Below are 19,114 nucleotides of genomic sequence, written 5' to 3'. Positions count from 1 at the left end.
TTAAAAAATTTAATGTGGGAGCAGTGCAGACTTTTCGGCTTTGAACAAAGTTATTGAAACAAGATATCTTTAACCCATTAAATTTAATTTTCAAAATTGACAAAAATCCACCAAAACAAACTTGGGACCTAGAGGAACATCCCTGTTCCATGATGAGCTATTCCCATTCTACTTGAATGAAATTTTATTTGGTTTAGAACTTAAATGTTAAAATGGCCTAAAATATACAGAGCGCATGAAGGGTTGAAAACAAATCATAACACCCCATTACAGGGAGCTAAATGGCTTGGTGAGGAAAACAACGGGGAACTAGCGCACACCTCGTTTCCTAGGCCATCTATGATAGCTTATGGCAGAGCTGTTGAAGAATCCAACAAGCCTTTGAGGCAAGTAGTCAACAAACGGAGAGAGATAATCCAGCTGATAGCCGCCCCCATTAGGGAATCAAAAAATCGGCCTCCTAATCAGTTCATATGAATAATATATTGCCACCATCGGCAGATTGTCTCTTTCATATTTTATTTGAGAAATAAAATCCAATACATGGTTCTACAAGTTAGGGAGTACAAGTGGTGTCTTACAATTGTCAATAAGTTTTACAACGCTGAGTCCGCTATGGTCTGGATAATAGTGTCCAGTTGATAAAATTTGCATTGGTAATTAAGTTCATGGGAAGTTTATTCCCAAACAGTAAATTGGTCATAACACAAGACCTAGCCCAGACGACTCCCAATGGAGAGGATGGCGAGAACCAATCACATCCAGGTTCCAAGATCACACAATGTGGACTTTTCCAGTGAAATGAAATGGCGTACGGCTTTTAGTGCCGGGAGTGTCCGAAGACATGTTCGGCTCACCAGATGCAGGTCTTTTGAATTTTTTGTTTTTTTTTTGTTTAGTAGTTGCTTTACGTCGCACCGACACAGATACGTCTTATGACGACGATGGGACAGGAAAGGGCTAGACGTGGGAAGGAAGCGGCCGTGGCCTTAATTATGGTACAGCCCCAGCATTTGCCTGGGTGAAAATGGGAAACCACGAAAAACCATTTTCAGGGCTGCCAACAGTGGGGTTCGACCTACTATCTCCCGAATACTGGATACTGGCCGCACTTAAGCGACTGCAGCTATCGAGCTCGGTGGTCTTTTGAATTGACGACCTGCGCGTCGTGATGAGGATGAAATGAGGATGAAGATGACACATCACCCAGCCCCCGTGCCAGCAGAATTAACCAATTATGGTTAAAATTCCAGACCCTGCCAGGAATCAAACCCGGGACCCCTGTGACCAAAGGCCAGCACGCTAACCATTTAGCCATGGAGCCAGACACTACGGAGACAGCACTACTACACAGGAGATGTGAAAGGAATGACTGTGTGCTGACTGTGCTTGACAGTACAGTCTCCAAGTACCGGATGCACAGTATGTTCCAGAAAAATGTTTGCCATGACCTGCATAACCAGTAGTTCTGCCAAGTAAGTGCCACACTTTGGTTTCCCATTTTTGCACTAGACATCCTAAGAGTCTTCCATAAGTATTCTCAACTATGAGATGGAATCACTGTGACATTGTAAACATATAGGTTGGTGTGGACACAGAGGGTGGGCTATGATGATGATCATATTCACGTACTGAATCCTCAAATGGTGAAAGTGCTCCAGTACGAAGCAGCCACAATAACTTTATCACGAGCTGTGAAGAAGTCTTCACCACAGCACAGTTTGGACAGTGAAATAGATGCTCTAGATCTTGAACTGCACCACAGTCATTAAGAGCATTCCGTGTATAACTCCATCTTTTTTTAGTGTAGTTTGGTTCTAGACATTCCAGTTCTTTTGATATTAAAGGTCTTCTAAATGGGTCAGTGGTGTGGAGTGTTGCTGCCAGTATTGACTGGTGTTATTAACAAAACTCCTCTGTAATCTGAGATGCTGCTGTACTATTTCATGGCCATAGAGAGAATGAAGTCTTGTTTGAGTTTCTCAGTTTCAGCTGCTACTTACCATCGGATTGATGGTGGAGGTATGCCACGAGTGTTTGTTTGAGGCAGCCAGAAACAGCATGGCACGTAATGTTCACTTTCTTGGAATGGACAGACTTGACCCACCCAAAACAAGCATACTCGGCTGATGTGTTTTTCTCTTACAAATGTAAAGAAAATATAAAGAGTCTTACTTGTTCCAAGACATTCAGTGGCACTATTCTACATGCCACGCCGAGTATGCAAAGCGTATTTTTAATTGAACACTGACATCAGTAGTTTAAAGTTATACTTATCAGTTACTAAGTTGATAGTCACTCATAATTTGCATGATATTTATTATTCACAAGTGTTTCTTTGTAATTACTTTCTAATCACTGCCATATTTTAGAAGTAATACTAGTTTTGAGATTCCAGTAAGACTCAGGGCTCAAGGCAGGTTTGGCCACACTTGCGTTTAAATATTAGCATCATGAGTACCACCAGCATTCAGGGGCCTGCTACGTCACCCGCGTGTCTAACACACGCCTTCCAAAGCAAGTTAAGAATCGAGAACGGAATCAGAGTGGACAGCAGAAATGATACAAGAACGTTCCAAAGTCTAAGAAGCAGAAGAAAAAGTAGTGGTGCCATATAAGCACCAGCAATTTGACGGTCGGACATGTTCACAAGGGCCCATAAGATTTCAAACAACAGCGACAAAGGCACGAGTCCAATTAGAGAAATCCTAGGAAAGAATCGGAAGATTAACTGCTAGGAACTTCCGCACATTTGATGTGCCAATATTGCAGCACAGCTTGAGGTTAAAGAATGGGTCTCTTCAGCCATCTGATAAAGGGAGGCCCAGTGACCGTTTTGTTTGAACTTTGAGAGGTTGATCTACATCAAAAATAAACACACACATATCTGAGGGTTTGTGCCAATGACGCTTATTAAATGAGAGAATCACTCTGTTGTGCCACTGATCGAGTGGACAATGTGGCAGGCTCCTCCCATGGTCAGCTCCTGTTCTCTTCCAACCCTCACAGCCCAGCAAGTATTTCATTTTCATGCCCTTCCCTTTCTTTTGAAGATACCTTCATTCTTTGAAATGTTCAGCATCTTCCATTTTCCCTTCAGTCAGTGTTGACAGTAATGTTGCCCAGTTGTACTTACTCTTTAATCAACCACCTCCTTTCTTTTTCTTACTTTTTTATCCTTGTTGATATGGAGTAGGAAGTATAAGCTTTATCGAACTAATTTACTGTTATCCCATCTCGTAATTTACAGCTAGACAAATCTTCACTTTTTCTGTTATTTTTATAACCTCTGCTGCAGTAATGGAGAGTGAAACTGTTTACATTTTACAACAACAAATTCAGTAAAAGTAAAATAAATAAAATCTACCACCACTCCTATGAATTGCTTTGAAAATTATATATTTTACCATGTTACTTGTACAGGTTTGCCATATCTTTTCTTAGCAGTTTTATAAAGCACTTTAATTTTCTGTACAATAAATCGGCAAGGCTACGTCCGTACCACAGGTGGCTTGCTTAGCGCCTGGATGGAGGTTAGTCTTTAGGATAATTCATCCAAGCGAACAAACTCCCGAGAACAAATGGAAGTGGCCGCACCGGGCGCTCGGCTTGGCTTGGCTTGGCTCCCTCGGTAGTCGCTAAGGGTCTATCCTAGCAAACAAACTGGGCTATTTTTCCAAGCTTCTATCCATGTAGAAACGTGAACTTGTTTTTGTATTTGATGTACCTTTTGTTCACTTTAAACTGGCCTTGCACGCATTTTTTCTTTAAATGAAAATGAAAGTATGTAATAAAAACAAAAGGATGCCTTGGTCGTTTACTTACCTCAAAGTTATGACGAGTTGTTTTTTTGGGTGATCTGCATTTCTTACAGTTGGTGTCATGATTTTGTAACTGTTTGTAGAGAAGGTTAAATGAGCCATTCACAGACTTAGGCTCATTTACTTCATTTACCCAAAAAGAAGAAGAAGAACACAAAATAATGAGAATTCTAGTTTGAAGTACGAACTAAGAAGTAATTTTCTTCCTAACTTCAACAGAGACATTTTTAAGTCGCCCTCATCTTGAGAGCAACTAACAGCTCCAAGCAGTGCGGTCACCACATATCCTACCTACACACCTACCCAATGCAAGCCACCCCCGGTGTGGACGTAGCCTAAGAACAAACATTGCAAGATTTAGTGTATCTATGTTTGATCTTTAAACAAATGAATTATGAATTAGACATTTATTAGAAGGTGGACACATCTTTGTTTTGTAATTAGCAGAATATACTTTTTTGCAAAAAAAAGAAATACTCCTCAGTTAAGACCAGTAGTTTTTTCTTTCATTTGAACTAAAGAAATGGAGGAAGGAAAGATAAAGCAGATACAAGCAAAAGCAAGTCGGGAACGCTGACCATTAGACAAACTGTGCAACAGAGCCCTGCACGCAAACTGCCAAAATGTAAGAAAGATGCTCAGTTTAAAGAACCATTTTCTCGTTAAATAAGGACCAATGGTATAAACACTAGGACACTTCTCTGTTTATTTTTAATGTAGGTCAGTGTCCTGAAGTTTGGACAAAATCAGTGATCCCACACCTCATTATCCATGACTTTGATACGTTCAAGTATCGGTTATACTCATCACTGACTGAATGCCTCTGACGATGATTATTTTCACTTAAGACAAGTCCAGGGACAGTATTATGATCCAGGCCATCAGGGTAAATTCCAAACATCAGAGATAAACTATCAAATGCAAAATCATCAGCTGTTTGTGGTTATTCTTGTCCAAAGGCGGGGAAACTAATATTGGTGTTGCCACTGATGCTTTCACGGCCCATACTTACAGACACGGCATAAGCCCAAAAGCCTATGTCATGTCTATAATATTAGTGTTATTGTTATGATCAATAATGTTTATCAGTTATTGCACTGAAACTTTTCAAATGGGCTAATTAACCTATGATACATTGAATAATGTTGTTATTTCATAATATTTTATTTTTACCATGTTTTAAATGGACTAACATCAAAATTTTGTCTGAAATAGTGTTTTGCTCTCTTTTTTTTTCTTTTTCTTTTTTTTTTTACCATCAAGTGTATGTGGTAAAAATTTAGTGACATCTTTGTTAAGATAACATCAGTAATGAAAATAAAGTATACCTTGTGACAAGAATTAACATTAGATTTGGACATGATACATTGTGGACAGACATGGCATGGAAAGTACTGTTAGTGCACTGTATTACATAGGACAGGTATTATACAGGATGAATTTCAGATTATATCAGATTTTCAACTCTTCTTGCAGAAAAGGACAACCTTCCATCTGAAATATTTTGTCCAGCACAAGAAAATGCCACCTCTGCAGGTACAGATGTACCGGTAGCAGCTATGCAAAGATAACCAAGAGTAAGTTCACTTAGGTGATTTAAATGATTCCTGGACCAATGGAAAACCAGATCTGTGGTAGGCCTACCTGGCAGCAGATGTATTTCTAGAAATTGTCTCATTATGATTGCAGCACTGGTGTTTGTTTCACTTGTGCCACTATTACAGTCATGAACCCAAGGTCATCTGCAGTCCCTTCCAAATTTGAAGACAGCATGCATGTTCTTGCACCATCTTCTTGCGATTTTGTCGCTCGACGTTTCAGGACACTTAACTCGTTCACTAGTTGGCGAGCTTCTTCAGCCTTTTCAGAATCACTGAATGCTACTTTTTTGTAGTGTGGGTCTATGAGCATAGCACCCCTAGTTATCGAGCGGCTTGCATAAGGGAACAGCATCCTAGAAATCGCATACAAAATTTTTCTTCAGAACAAGAGCACCACTTCAGTGTGCAACTTTCTCTCCGCGACTTGAAGAAATAATCTGAACTAACTGAATGACTTGGGAGGAAGTTATGTACCGAATTGCTGACAGAATGACAGTCATACTTTTCAAAGGGTGCTGGATGATATTTCCTTCATGATTTGCCAATCCTCAGCTTCAGGCCTAGAGGTGCATTCAATCGTTCACACTGAACAAGAATAAGTTGCTCCTTAACTTCCAGGAGTCTACTTACCAAATCTAAACTGCTGTTCCATCTTTTAGAACACTATTGAATTAGTCGCAATTCTTGAAAACCTGGCGTAAGCTGAAAGTTCTTACGCTTTTCATATGCAGTGTTGCTTTGCTTTAAAAAGGTGACAGTTCTGAAACTAAGATTCCAGAGATTTTCAGGAGGAGGAGGAAGAAGATGAGTACCGGTAATTCTAATCCTATCATTGACTACCAAACGTCCGGCTCTATGGCTAAATGGTTGGCGTGCTGGACTTTGGTCACACGGGTCCTGGGTTCGGTTCCGGCAGGGTCGGGAATTTTAACTGTAATTGGTTAATTTTGCTGGCATGGGGACTGGGTGTATGTGTCATCATTTCATCCTCGCCACGACACGCAGGTTTCCTACGGAATTCAAATCGAAAGACCTGCATCTGGCGAGCCGAACTTGTCCTCGGACACTCCCGGCGCTAAAAGTCATACGCCATTTCATTTTTTACCACAAATGTAATGTATGAGCTAGTGATGGGCAGTCTGAGACGAGATTTCTCGAGACTAGCGCAGGCACTATTTCTCGCGAGAAATTTCGAGAGCGTTGTCCCCGCATTATGTGGCGAGCAGCGTGTCGTAGGCCTACAGGTAGACGGAGCTGAATGTTGTTTGTGCGGAGTAGCCAAGCACAAGCATTCTCCATTCCGTAAATGCGTGTCAGCAAATACAGTAGAGACAATACGCGACACTTGCCGATTTATCCTTGTTAAAATGGGAGACAATTCGACGGTGACGCTCCTAGTGACTTGACCTGAAAAGTCGCGCTAAATTCAAATATCAATGGAAATGCATATACGAAAATGGATAAATAAATTACGTCTAGAAAGAAAGTATTATTGAAATATTAACTTCGACGTTGCTAAAGCAATTCTGGATAAATGAATGACGAATTATTTAAAAGGTTATTATTTAAAGACTGAAATTAGACATATAAACAAGATGTGAAATGGGTTGATCTTTCATTTATGCATTACTTGTTTTTGCTTTAGCATTCCTGCATGAACTTTTACGGTTAGATTTGTCTTTTTTTCTCATTTAAAAACATTGTATCATCACATTAAGACACTTGTCAATAAAAATATCGACACATTCCTTACACATATGATGCACCGAATTAACACATAAAAGCTGGACAATTTTCCTCACAACATGAAGCCTACTAACAGGAAGAAAATCTATAAAATCCCGGTTTTAATCTCAGAAGAGGAATAAAAGAAAGAAAAGTATGAAAATGTTGTCAATAGTGATGCTTTGAGGAATATTTACGTACAGTTAGAGTAAAAATGTAACATACCCTTGGCTGTATAGTCGAGAATTTTTAAAGTCGCTGGCCTGGAAATGATCTAAACAGATCTTATAATTCTTATATAAGCGTAACGTCCCTTCTTTCGTGTGCACCTTATCCAAATCACTTCTGTGACATTTCAAAACCCACAGATCACACCTACAACAACACATCGGTATTGAAGGTTAACTGCTGCACTATACAATAAAATATGCGTATTATATTTTAAACCAGTTAAAATATGGGTCGAGTAGGTCAGAAGATTATGAAGTACTATAAAAATCTCTGTCACTGGAAGAATATATATGCAAACACAATATTACTTAGATTTTCTTGTCACGAGGGTAGCGAAAGAAAGACCGCGTATTCTTCTCTACTTCTTAGTTACTGCAGCCAAACACAGCACATACCTTTCCCCTCATGATGAGAGGAGATATCAAGGAATGACTCACGCTACTATTTAATTATGTCAACTCACTGAAAACGCATAAATAACACAAAAAACTTCACACACAAATACAGGTGCTCTTATGACAGAATCAGTAGTTCTCAGGTCTACCCGCTAGAGAGAGCTCTAATAGCTGTCCCTCGATAGCTCGCTGAGTGTCGCGTATTGTCTCTACTGCTTTTGGTGTCAGCAAGTGACTAGGCCGTTCATTTCTACCGAGGATACACATACTGGCATTGTTTTTTGCAGCGGTAAGTACACGAATGATTGGCTAAGTACAGAAACTGGCGGCTACTGTACGTCCTACATCGTTTTCACTAAATTTATCAAACCCTACATTCAATACCCATTTGACCAGTGCTTGTATGTACCTACCGACATAACGGTGACGAAGGCATAATCAGATATTTCGGTATACGACTGTGCAATGAGTAATTGGTCTACGCGATACCTGTCAGACGATGTCCGAAACGCAATGTAAGTCGTGGACTTGGGATTATTTTGAAGAGACGCCAAATAGCACAGTTCGCTGTGTTGTTTGTTCCAAAGAACTGAAATACGTCTGGCATGATCCACCACTTCTCATCACGGGAATCATCACAGAGAACACCTCCTGCCTGGCCTGCATCACAAGATAATTGCGAGGTATCCAGGTATGTGCACATTCTATCTACAGTTATTAACAAATTATACAGGGTTATTCAGCTAAAAAGTCCACCTCAAATAACCCGTGAACCGCTTATGATAGACATTCTGTTTTCACATTTGTTTAGTTGAACCTGCAGTACTTTTCCAGTATCTACTGAGCTGTGGGTAATCATTTTGTTTTTTAACTACTCTCTATTTCCTTCACGGAGACTTAAACGTACGGTCGTTAAGAATTCAGCGCTGTGACTATCTTGAAAATCGGAGTAGTACCTAGTAGAATGTCTTCAAAATTGTTTCACTTGCTAGGCGTGGACTTTCCCATTCGATTGAATCACGAACGACAGTAGCCGGCGAGAAGACGCGCTACGTATAACACATGAGCTGTTGACGTGCAGTTTGCCTTCACCTTCTTTTGATAACTAGGCATTCGCTCGACTGTGCCCGTAAATACTCTATGATAAATTGTATGCTTTAACGCCTTCCATACTGTCGTGGGTAACGTAAATGAAAAAGGAATGTGTGATGGCGTCTGAGAGAAATTAAAATCTACAGCCTGTTTTCCAGTCATTGAACGGGTCAGGGATGGAATGAATGAATCCTCTTATCTTGCGGCGAGGATAGGAATTGTGCCGGCAGCCGAAGCCTGTCGCACTCCGCTGGGGCAATGATTAATGACTGACAGATGAAATGAAATGATATTGGAGAGTGTTGTTGGAATGAAAGATGACAAGGAAAACCGGAGTACCTGAAAAAAATCTGTCCCGCCTCCGCTTTGTCCAGCACAAATCGCACATGGAGTGACCGTAATTTGAACCACGGAACCCAGCGGTGAGAGGCCGACGCGCTGCCGCCTAAGCCACGGAGGCTTCCGGCTTCTGAGAGACAATACCATTATCCTGAAGTAACATTAAAAATACAGGACTGAGGGAGCTGGCTGCGCAGGAGATAGTGGGTTCGAGCCGCACTGTCGGCAGCCCTGAAGATGGCTTTCCGTTTTCACACAGGCAAATGCTGGGGCTGTACCAAAATTAAGGCCACGACTGCTTCCTTTCCACACCTAGCCCTCTCCGATCCCATCGTCGCCGTTCGACCTATCTGTGTCGGTGCGACGTAAAGCAAATTGTAATATATATCCCTTTCCAGGACCTGACTTATATCCAGTTTGTAAACACTATAGACCTTATAGAAAATAACCGTAAACAGTGAAAGTATGTTTCCTGCTTCTAGGTACATAAACATTTATGTGCTCAAGTATATGATCTGAAGTCCGTCCTGAATGTGCCCCTGGCTGCTGTATGCCATGTAGATACAGGCGTATGGAGTGGAAGACATAACAAAATATTGACCGTTTGTTGTATTTTGTTTGTTTATTCAGAGCATAACCAGCGACAGCAACAACTCGATGCAGCGTTGGTGCAGATAGTGACAAAGGATTTCCAACCCATTTCCATCGTCAACGATTCCGGATTTCGTAATGTTGTAAAACTTATGGATCCGAAATATAACATTCCGAGTAGGAAGAAATTAAAACGACTTGTTGAGGAAGCGTACGAGTAGGTAGAGAAACATATTCGTAATGAAGTAGCTGCCGCAGCACATGTTTGACCACCGACATGTGGACATGACCGTAACAAGTCACTGCATCGACAACGAATGGGCCATGCAGAGTCTATCGCTGGAAACATTTCGATTTCCCCAGAGAATATTAGTGAAGCACAGGATGCTGGGGGATAGCTGGAAAAGTAGTATCAATTGTTACGGACAATGCTATGCAGTTGGTCCTTAGCGGAGGTGAGGGTATGTGCAACAAGGATCATGCATGGCGCATGCGCTCGATGTAGCTATGAAGCAAGATCTTGTGAGCAATGAAGTGTTATCAGCCGTACGGAAAAAAGTCCAGCTGCACTATTAAGGAGAAACAGACACAAAAACAACTTGAAAAACCTGAACACAAGCTCATTCAAGAGGTGGAAATGCATTGGAATAGAACATTTCACATGTTCAACAGGCTGCAGGAGCAAAAGTTCGTTTAGCGCTGTCAAGGGGAGTTGGAAAAGAGAGGCAGCGCGGCAATTCGAGAGCGACTTGCGGGAATCCGTAAGTATAAAGCTAGGTGACCCTGAAAGCAATCTCCTATTCGCCACCGCGACCATTCTCGACCCTCATTTCAAAACGTTGCCATTCACGGACGAACATCATGCGACAAGTGACGGTTTTACTGACCAGTACATAAAGTCATGTATCAGATACTGTATCTCAATCAGTGAGCAATGCACACCATCATCATTATCAGACGTATTTTCAGTATGTGCATCATATGATGCCGTAGTAGCAGCAAGAAACAGAAGCCATAACACTGCAGCCGATGCAGCGTTACTTTGGTGAAGCCTATGTTCAGCGCACAGACAATAGTGGCGTTGCAGCGAGAGCCGATATTCAACGTTGGGTGTTTTAGCCAGGAAACATCTCTCCATACCGTTTACATCAGTTCCGAGTGAACGGATTTTTTCCAAGACTGGTTTTCTGATTAATAAACACGGAAATATGTTTTAAGGGAATTTCGTAGGTAAACTTGTACTTTTGAATAAAAATTATGTGGCTGAGACGGTGTAATCAATTTGCATTGTGATGAAGAAGCCCACATTATTGTTACTAATTATTATTTCCAACGAGCAGTTTGGTCGCACAATTTATTGCAGATGTTTGGAGCATATATGCAGTACAAATTCATAAGTACTGGTAGTTTATCAATTAAATTAATAAGAAATGTATTTAATTTAGGAGGTATGTTGTACAGTAAATGTGTAATTGTAGCATTCTAACACAAAGAATATTGTATGTGGTCTCATGTAGCCGAGTAAACTAATAAATAATGCTTTCGCACCCAATATTCCTCAACATAAAACCAAGTTGGCCGCAGTAGTCATATTCAAGCTTACCTAGTAATGTAATGATTTATGTACGAGAAGTCTTGGATTATGGAGGTCGTCCTAATGCCCAATTACGTCATGACTGGAGGCCGGATATGGAGGTACAGTAGTAACGATATTCGTGATTTATTTGTGTTCTACCGAGCTCGATAGCTGCAGTCGCTTAAGTGCGGCCAGTATTCAGTAATCGGGAGATAGTGGGTTCGAGCCCCACTGTCGGCAGCCCTGAAGATGGCTTTCCGTGGTTTCCCATTTTCACACCAAGCAAATGCCGGGGCTGTACCTTAATTAATTAAGGCAACGGCCGCTTACTTCCAATTCCTAGGCCATTCCTATCCCATCGTCGCCATAAGACCTATCTGTGTCGGTGAGATGTAAAGCAAATTGCAAATATATACATACATTTATTGAACATAACAGGCGACTTCGCCCCTAAACATGTTCACATGCAGAGTAAAATAAATAATGAATAATAATAATAATGATAAGGATAATAATAATAAGAATAATATAGTATTCTTCTAGCAGTCATTAGCTGTAGCAGTCACTCACTCAATGTTCAAACATATTCACCCAGTGTCCTTATTGTGCTCTGTACTTGCGTCACATTATTTTTCCTGACCTACACCTAATCAATAAATCAAACAACACCACTCAGCATTTCAGCACTTGCATTCCAGCTAACTTTAAAACAAACAGACCATGCAATCCTGTATCATTACCCAACTCCACATAACTAAGTACCCGGTCCCTATATTCCCTAATCCATTAGAATTTTATCATACTATCCCCTTCCCTTATATACATAACTATTCCACCCCCCTATTCCCCTGCCCACCCTCTAACTCACTCTCCTTCATTTTACTCTCGCAGGCCTTTTTTGTCGCACATAAATACCTGTTCAATTCACCCCCTTTTTCCCATTGTTTAATAATCCATCTCAGGATTGCGTTCTCATCCCCTCTCCCCAATATTTCTCGATGCTCGGCACTCAATAACCCATGTCTTAACCCCCTCGTTACCTCACAGTCTCTTAGCAAGTGAAAATCATCAATCACATCTCCGCAAAGTACACACCTTGTCTTATCCCTCCCCTGTATCCACCCTGTATTCCTTTGCAAACCTAAAAGCCACCACATCATCCCATACCGTTTTGACCTATCGACGTATCTAATATTCAACCCTGCTATCTCCTCTATTTTCGTCAAAACAGTCAACGAGTTTCTTAGTCTGCTTTCCCCCAATAATTTCTGCCTATGGATATCTCTAATTCTCCTTTCCAGTATATTCATCCCTCTCACTTCTGTCTTCGACCAAACCTCCCCCCCCCCCAGGTGTCCTAATCCTATCCTCTCCAAATATCCCTTTATTTTTTCTAACCATCCACCCTTATACATGCTCTTACATTGCTGTGCATACGCTGCCTGTAATACCCTCCCACCTTCCTGTCTTTTTAAATTCATCCAGTAGCTAACTATTCTTTTCACACCCTCTGATTCCAAATCCTCCCCACACATTAATTCCGCCCCTACATTTGCTGTACACCTCGGTAAGCCCATTACTAACTTAGCAAAACTACTAACAATCCTTCTTAGTTCCTCTCTTTTCTCATCCAGCCCCCAAACTTCTGCACCGTATAATACCCTCCCAAAGATTACCGACCTGAACACTAGCCTCAGTGTTTTATAACTGATCCCCGGGTATTTGACTAGCAAATTTCTGACTGAGGCTAAGGCTGCCAATCCTCTATATTTCACCCTTTTGATCTGGTCATTCCATGTTCCTTTATCATTAAAAATAACTCCTAGATATTCCAACTTCCTTACCTGTTCCAATCTTTCTCCCTGAATTTCCCAATTACCTTCTATCTTTCTTCTTTTGTCCACCTGGACTACTAATATTTTAGACTTATTTCCATTAATTCTCAATCCCCATTTCCTCGCAAATAGCGTCACTGACTTTAAGGCCCTATTCATCGCCCCTGAAGTTATCGTCATCAATAACACATCATCCGCAAATATCAGTCCTGGTACTTCTAAACCATTAATCACTGGCACAGCCCAATTTTCTACCCCAAACCCCTCCAAAATATCGTTGATAAATAAAATAAATGGTATTGGCGATAACTTGCATCCTTGTTTTAAACCCACCTTGGACTCGAATGGTCCACTCAGTCTCCCTTCTGCCAATTTTACACAAAACCTGACAACCCTATATATTCCTTCCACTGCCCTCAACATCTTCTCCGAAATCCCTAGCCTGCCTAATTTCTCTAATAGGGCCTCTCTATTCACCTTGTCAAAAGCTTTCTCAAAATCTATTGCTGCTACATAAACCGTACTTCTAGCCATATTCTTATACTTTTCTAGAATAGTCTTTACTATCATTATATTATCCACTGTTCTTTTCTTTTTCCTAAATCCCCCTTGGTAATCTGTCAAAATTTCATTTTCTTCCGCCCACCCGCTTATTCTGTTCGCTAACACCCCAGTATATATTTTACTCAAAGAATCCAACAGAGATATACCTCTATAACTGTTCACATTGTTCCTACTACCCTTCCCCTTGTATATAGGGCATATAATTCCTGTTTCCCATTCCTTAGGGTAATTACCTCCCTCAAATATCCTATTGAATAGTTTAACCATGCCCTCTATCATTATCTCATTTTTGCAAATTTCCTTCCAAAACTTGTTATTTATACCATTACACACCCCGGCCGACTTCGTTCTGCCTCTGCTTATCACTCTCAGGATTTCCTCCCTTGTGATTTCTTTATCCAGGTCATAAATTGCCACTCTCCTATTCCTCCAAATTACTTCTTCTCCCGAACCTCTCCATCTTTCATCCCCCTTTTTCCCTAGTAATTCATCAAAGTGTCTGACCCATTGCACTTCCTCAATACTCGTTTTCTCTATATTCCTTCCACCCTTAATAATTTTATTAATCTTATCCCAAACTCTCTCAAAATTATTTGTCTTGCAGTCATTATTTATGGCTTCTGTTTGTTCCTCTAACCACGTCTTTTTTGTCTCACAAATTTTCTTTTTATACTCCTTCCTCAATCTACAGAAAAACTCCCTTTCTTGGCTCCCACCTTTCCTTCTATATTCTCCTAACGCGTCCATCACCTTCCTCCGCATTCCTTCACACTCCCTATTAAACCATTCTTCTCCCTCTTTCTTATTTCCCTTTCTAGCTTTCGCCTTCTGCGCTATTATCTTTATTGGATGTAGCAGCAATTCCAAGGCTTTATCAGTATTATTCTCTTCTAACGCCCCTTCCCACCCATATTTCAGAAGTTGTAACTCCTCTTTTACTACCCTATTCCAATTCCGGCCCACCTCTGTCCATTTATACTTATTATAACCACTCCCTCGTTTATCATTTGTCTCATCTTCCTTCATTGTACACTTCTCTTCCCCTCTTCTCAGCATAACCCTCACCGGGAAATGGTGTGATTCAATCCAGTCTCTTATTTCCATTCTTACAACTTCCTCAATCATCCCTTCCGAACTTAAAACCATATCTATCACACTACCACCCTTCTCAGTAACATTTGTCAATTTCCCCGTCCTGTCACCCTCTATCCACCCATTCAGAATATACAAATTTCCCACAGCACACATCTCTAGGAGCTTCTCTCCATAACTATTTGTAATTTTGTCCTCACTCCTTCTACTTTCCAACAAACACATTCCATCCTCCCTACTATAAACTGGGCTCTGTTCCCCTATTCTCGCGTTCCAATCCCCGAATAACAATATATCCTCTTCACCTGGAAACATTCCCCTTATCCTACCAATATCTACCAATAACTCTTCAAAAAAATATTTATTTGCATATGCTGAATTACTAGGGTGGCAGTAAACAAAAGCTAGATTTATTTTCTTCCTCCTTCCCTCACCCCCTCCCATATTCAATCTCAACCATATGGTTTCCATCATATCGGTCTCTATATCCTCTACTCTGTCACTAATTTCTTCCCTAATTAGAACTATCATCCCTCCTGGTGCTCGTCCCTTATTCCTCTCTTTTCTTCTATATTTATATTTTATCACAAACCCCTTCCATGAAATCTCCCTCCCTGTTTCCAGCCACGTCTCCAAGAGTGCCACAACATCAAAACTTTCAATTACTTCCCGAACTTTCTTGTTTCCTAATTTGTTCCTTAGTCCCTCAATATTCACACATCCTATTTTCCAATATAGTTATAACTTTCCCTCCCTCCCTTCTAGGTCTCCCCCTCTATTCTGACTTCTAGTAGTTATCGACCTCTCATCCCTCATCTCCATTCCTCCTCCTTTAACCAACCTATACCGTTCCATGTCCTCTGTATCTTCCATCCCTTTACGTACTTTTCCCCATATGTCTTTTAAGCTCCTACTTCTGACTTTACTCATAATTTTTTTACCTTCCTGTCGATCTGTCTCCTCTTGTCCTTTCTTGTTCACTACACCACTGCACCCTGCTCTCACCGATTCTTGCTGCTCACCCCCACTCACCCCCTCACTATTTTGGACTTCTGAATCCACCTTCCCTTGTCCTTTCTTGCTCACTGCAACACTACACTCTACTCTCCCAGTTTCTTGCTGCTCACTCTCACCGTCCACTTCACTATCTTGATCTTCTGTCTCCCGGCTGCACTGCCCATTTTCTTCTGAGATGCTCTCCTCTCCTGCCACGTCTCTCCTCTTCTTTTCTTCTTTCTTCTTCCCATCTTGCCTTGTCATCTCACCACCCTCAACCCTCTCGTTTTCGTCCATCTCCTTTAGCTTCGTCACTGAATGTACTCTAACCCATCGCCCGTTTGTCACCTCCAACCTCAGACCTCTTATTCGGGCCTTTAGCTCCTGGTTCCTCGCTCTCCATAGGTGCCTATTCAAGATCCTCATATTTTCACTTCCTTCTCTTCCCATGTCTCTTTTCACCCTTATTTTCTGTCCCTGTAAATTCTTACTGTTACCTACCACAATTTCTGCCATTAGGGTAGATAAAAGTTTTACCTTAATTGGCCTCCGACCTTTAGTTTTACCAATTCTCTCTACATCGTCTATGTCAACACTACTGAAATTTATCTTCATTGTATCACGTATAACTTCGATCACCTTGCCTATCAGTTCCAACTTGTCCTCCCTCACATCTTCCTCAACTCCATATATAAATATGGCTTTCTTCCATCTCTCCTGCTTGTACTCCTCCCCTTCTTCATCCTCATCATCTCCTCTTTCAAATATTTCACTTCCACTCTCAATAACTCTATTTCTTTCTCATTATTATCAACTCTTCTGCTTGATTCCTCCGTCCTCGTTTCCAACCATTTCTTCATGTTGCCTATCTCCTTTCTCTGCTCCTCCATCATGTCCTTTATTTCCTGCACTTTCTCCCACTGGCATTTCTCCTGCATGACTTCACTCACAACCACCCTGAGTGCGGCCAAATCCTCTGTGTTATATTTTCCACTGGTATTTGGGCCTGGGTTTAATTCCACCGCCCCCCCCCGCCAATAACCAGTAGCACCACTACCACTGCCACTACCAGCACCGTTTCACTCATTTTTAATCCGTCCTTACTTATCACCAATCCATTCTTGTTCTCCTTCTTCCGTTTCGCCTGCCATTTGCCAATAGCGGCCCGGTATTGCTCGATGCCAACCATATTCACCGTACGCACTACTCTACACGACCTCTCTCCTCGACCGCTCGAGCTAGACTGTGGCAAATATATATATTTGTGTTTTATACCAAGCGTTGTATGATACGGCGGCATTCAGTTTGGCCTCAGTTCTTACGTCACTAGTTCTAAACATTCATCATGGTTGTACTGTGTGAAGTATGATGAATAACGATTCAGAACTTAGGCAGCAGGATTTTAACAACAATAATTGTCGGCACACATGTTTCCATACGATAACGTTATTTCACGCAATGACTACTTATGATATACTATCAAGTTTACACTCTTACTTATTGGGACGTCGTATAGATCTCAGCACAGAAGACTCGAGCTCGAGAGTACCCTGTCGAAAGAATTGGAGCAAACTCGGGCATTTCGACTCAAACGCAGGGGCGGCCGTACCTTATGTGCTGAAGTGCTGCAGCACACTGACTGTTGGGAAAATAAATTAGTTTAAAAATAATATCTACAATCAAATGCAGTGCATTGAAAAAGACGTCAGCCAAAGAATAGGAAATTATCCAACTCCCCTCACAACCAGTTAACTACTGGTGCGCTCCACGCCGGGTGCTGTGTGACCACAGCTCAGCGAGAATTTCTAAGCTTTTAGCCGGAACTCTGCCTTTTGCGCATGCGTGCCCAACGTTTCCGATACAAAGAGAATGTGTTCCGATAGGCTGCGGAAACAACAGTCAAGACATCACTTCACAGCGATTCTTCGTTCGACTACAGAGAGGCAGCACTAGCACTAATCACACTTGCATTACGGATATGAGAAGGTGGCAGGCGGTACCCTCTCGACTCAGCGGTAGTATTTAAGAGGGGATCGCTCAAAACAAACGGGAAAACAAAATACTGTAGAGCTGTTCGCGCCTGCTCTTTTAATACCAAAGAGGATAAAATACTACCAACTTGCCTATTCCATAGCCACATTTTTGTAAATCGATGAACTATAAAAATTGTACTTTATATGTTGTCAAAATAAGGACATGATATTGTGATTTTCTTTAATTAAAAATGTCTAGTTTACAAATGTCACTATAAAAACATAACATATAATTCTGCATTACGCCGTTGCTGGTTTATTTCAATGATGTTGGTGGCATTGGGAAGTTCGGTTTTTGCGCGCTCACACCAAGTGTTTGAGATCGTGAATATTTTGCCATTGCAGGTGTTATTGTGTGTTTAATTATATAGTTTTTTTTATGAAGAATGTGTATATGTGTTGGGGTTGTTCGCGAGTTTGTTCAGTATGGAAAACTCAGTGGAGAGCCTCTTGAAAACCACATACCGGTATGTTTCTAAATACATTTATTTTTTGGAGTGGGGATAGGTTACAGCACACAACTGATTTTCTGCACCAGCTGCCACTGCTCACACGTAATGATGGTTGTATATGCACAGACACATCTTGCCCCATCTAAAGTTGGAGTAACCCACGGCTCTAGTACATACATCCTGTCTACTGTACATTTATTCACAAAATACGCACGGTTATTCAGCTAAGATGCCACATCAGATGAATTGTGAACAGACATTGTTTTCACTTTCGTTAATGGGTTCATAGTAGTGATAGGCAACGCTCTCGCTCGAGACTCTCGAGACTGACGTCGCAGATCTGCTGCGATCGTGCGATGTCCCAATAATTACGAGTGTAAACTTGATAGTACATCATAAGCAGTTATTGCGTGAAATAACGTTCTAACATGGAAACGTGTGAGCCAATACATTTTGTTAAAGCCTGGAAAAGAACCGCATGCTCAACTATAAACCCCTTAATACCATTATCGGAAGTGAAAACAGAATGTCATTATATTAAACAATTCAGGAATTATTTGAGGCGGACATCTCTGTATAATTTGTGAGTAACTGTAGATAGGATATACTGTACACCTACCTGGATATTAGAGGCGTGCATTATTCGAACTTGAGACGGGAACAATGTGCATATACAACCACCATTACACATGAGTGGATTGTGTAATCTACAATGCCCGAGTTTGCTCCATTCTTTCGACAACGGTGATGGGCAACGCTCTCGAAACCGAT

The sequence above is a fragment of the Anabrus simplex genome, chromosome 9 (assembly GCF_040414725.1).
Source record: "Anabrus simplex isolate iqAnaSimp1 chromosome 9, ASM4041472v1, whole genome shotgun sequence".
NCBI lineage: Eukaryota > Metazoa > Arthropoda > Insecta > Orthoptera > Tettigoniidae > Anabrus > Anabrus simplex.
Note: the sequence above shows the minus strand (reverse complement) of the source record.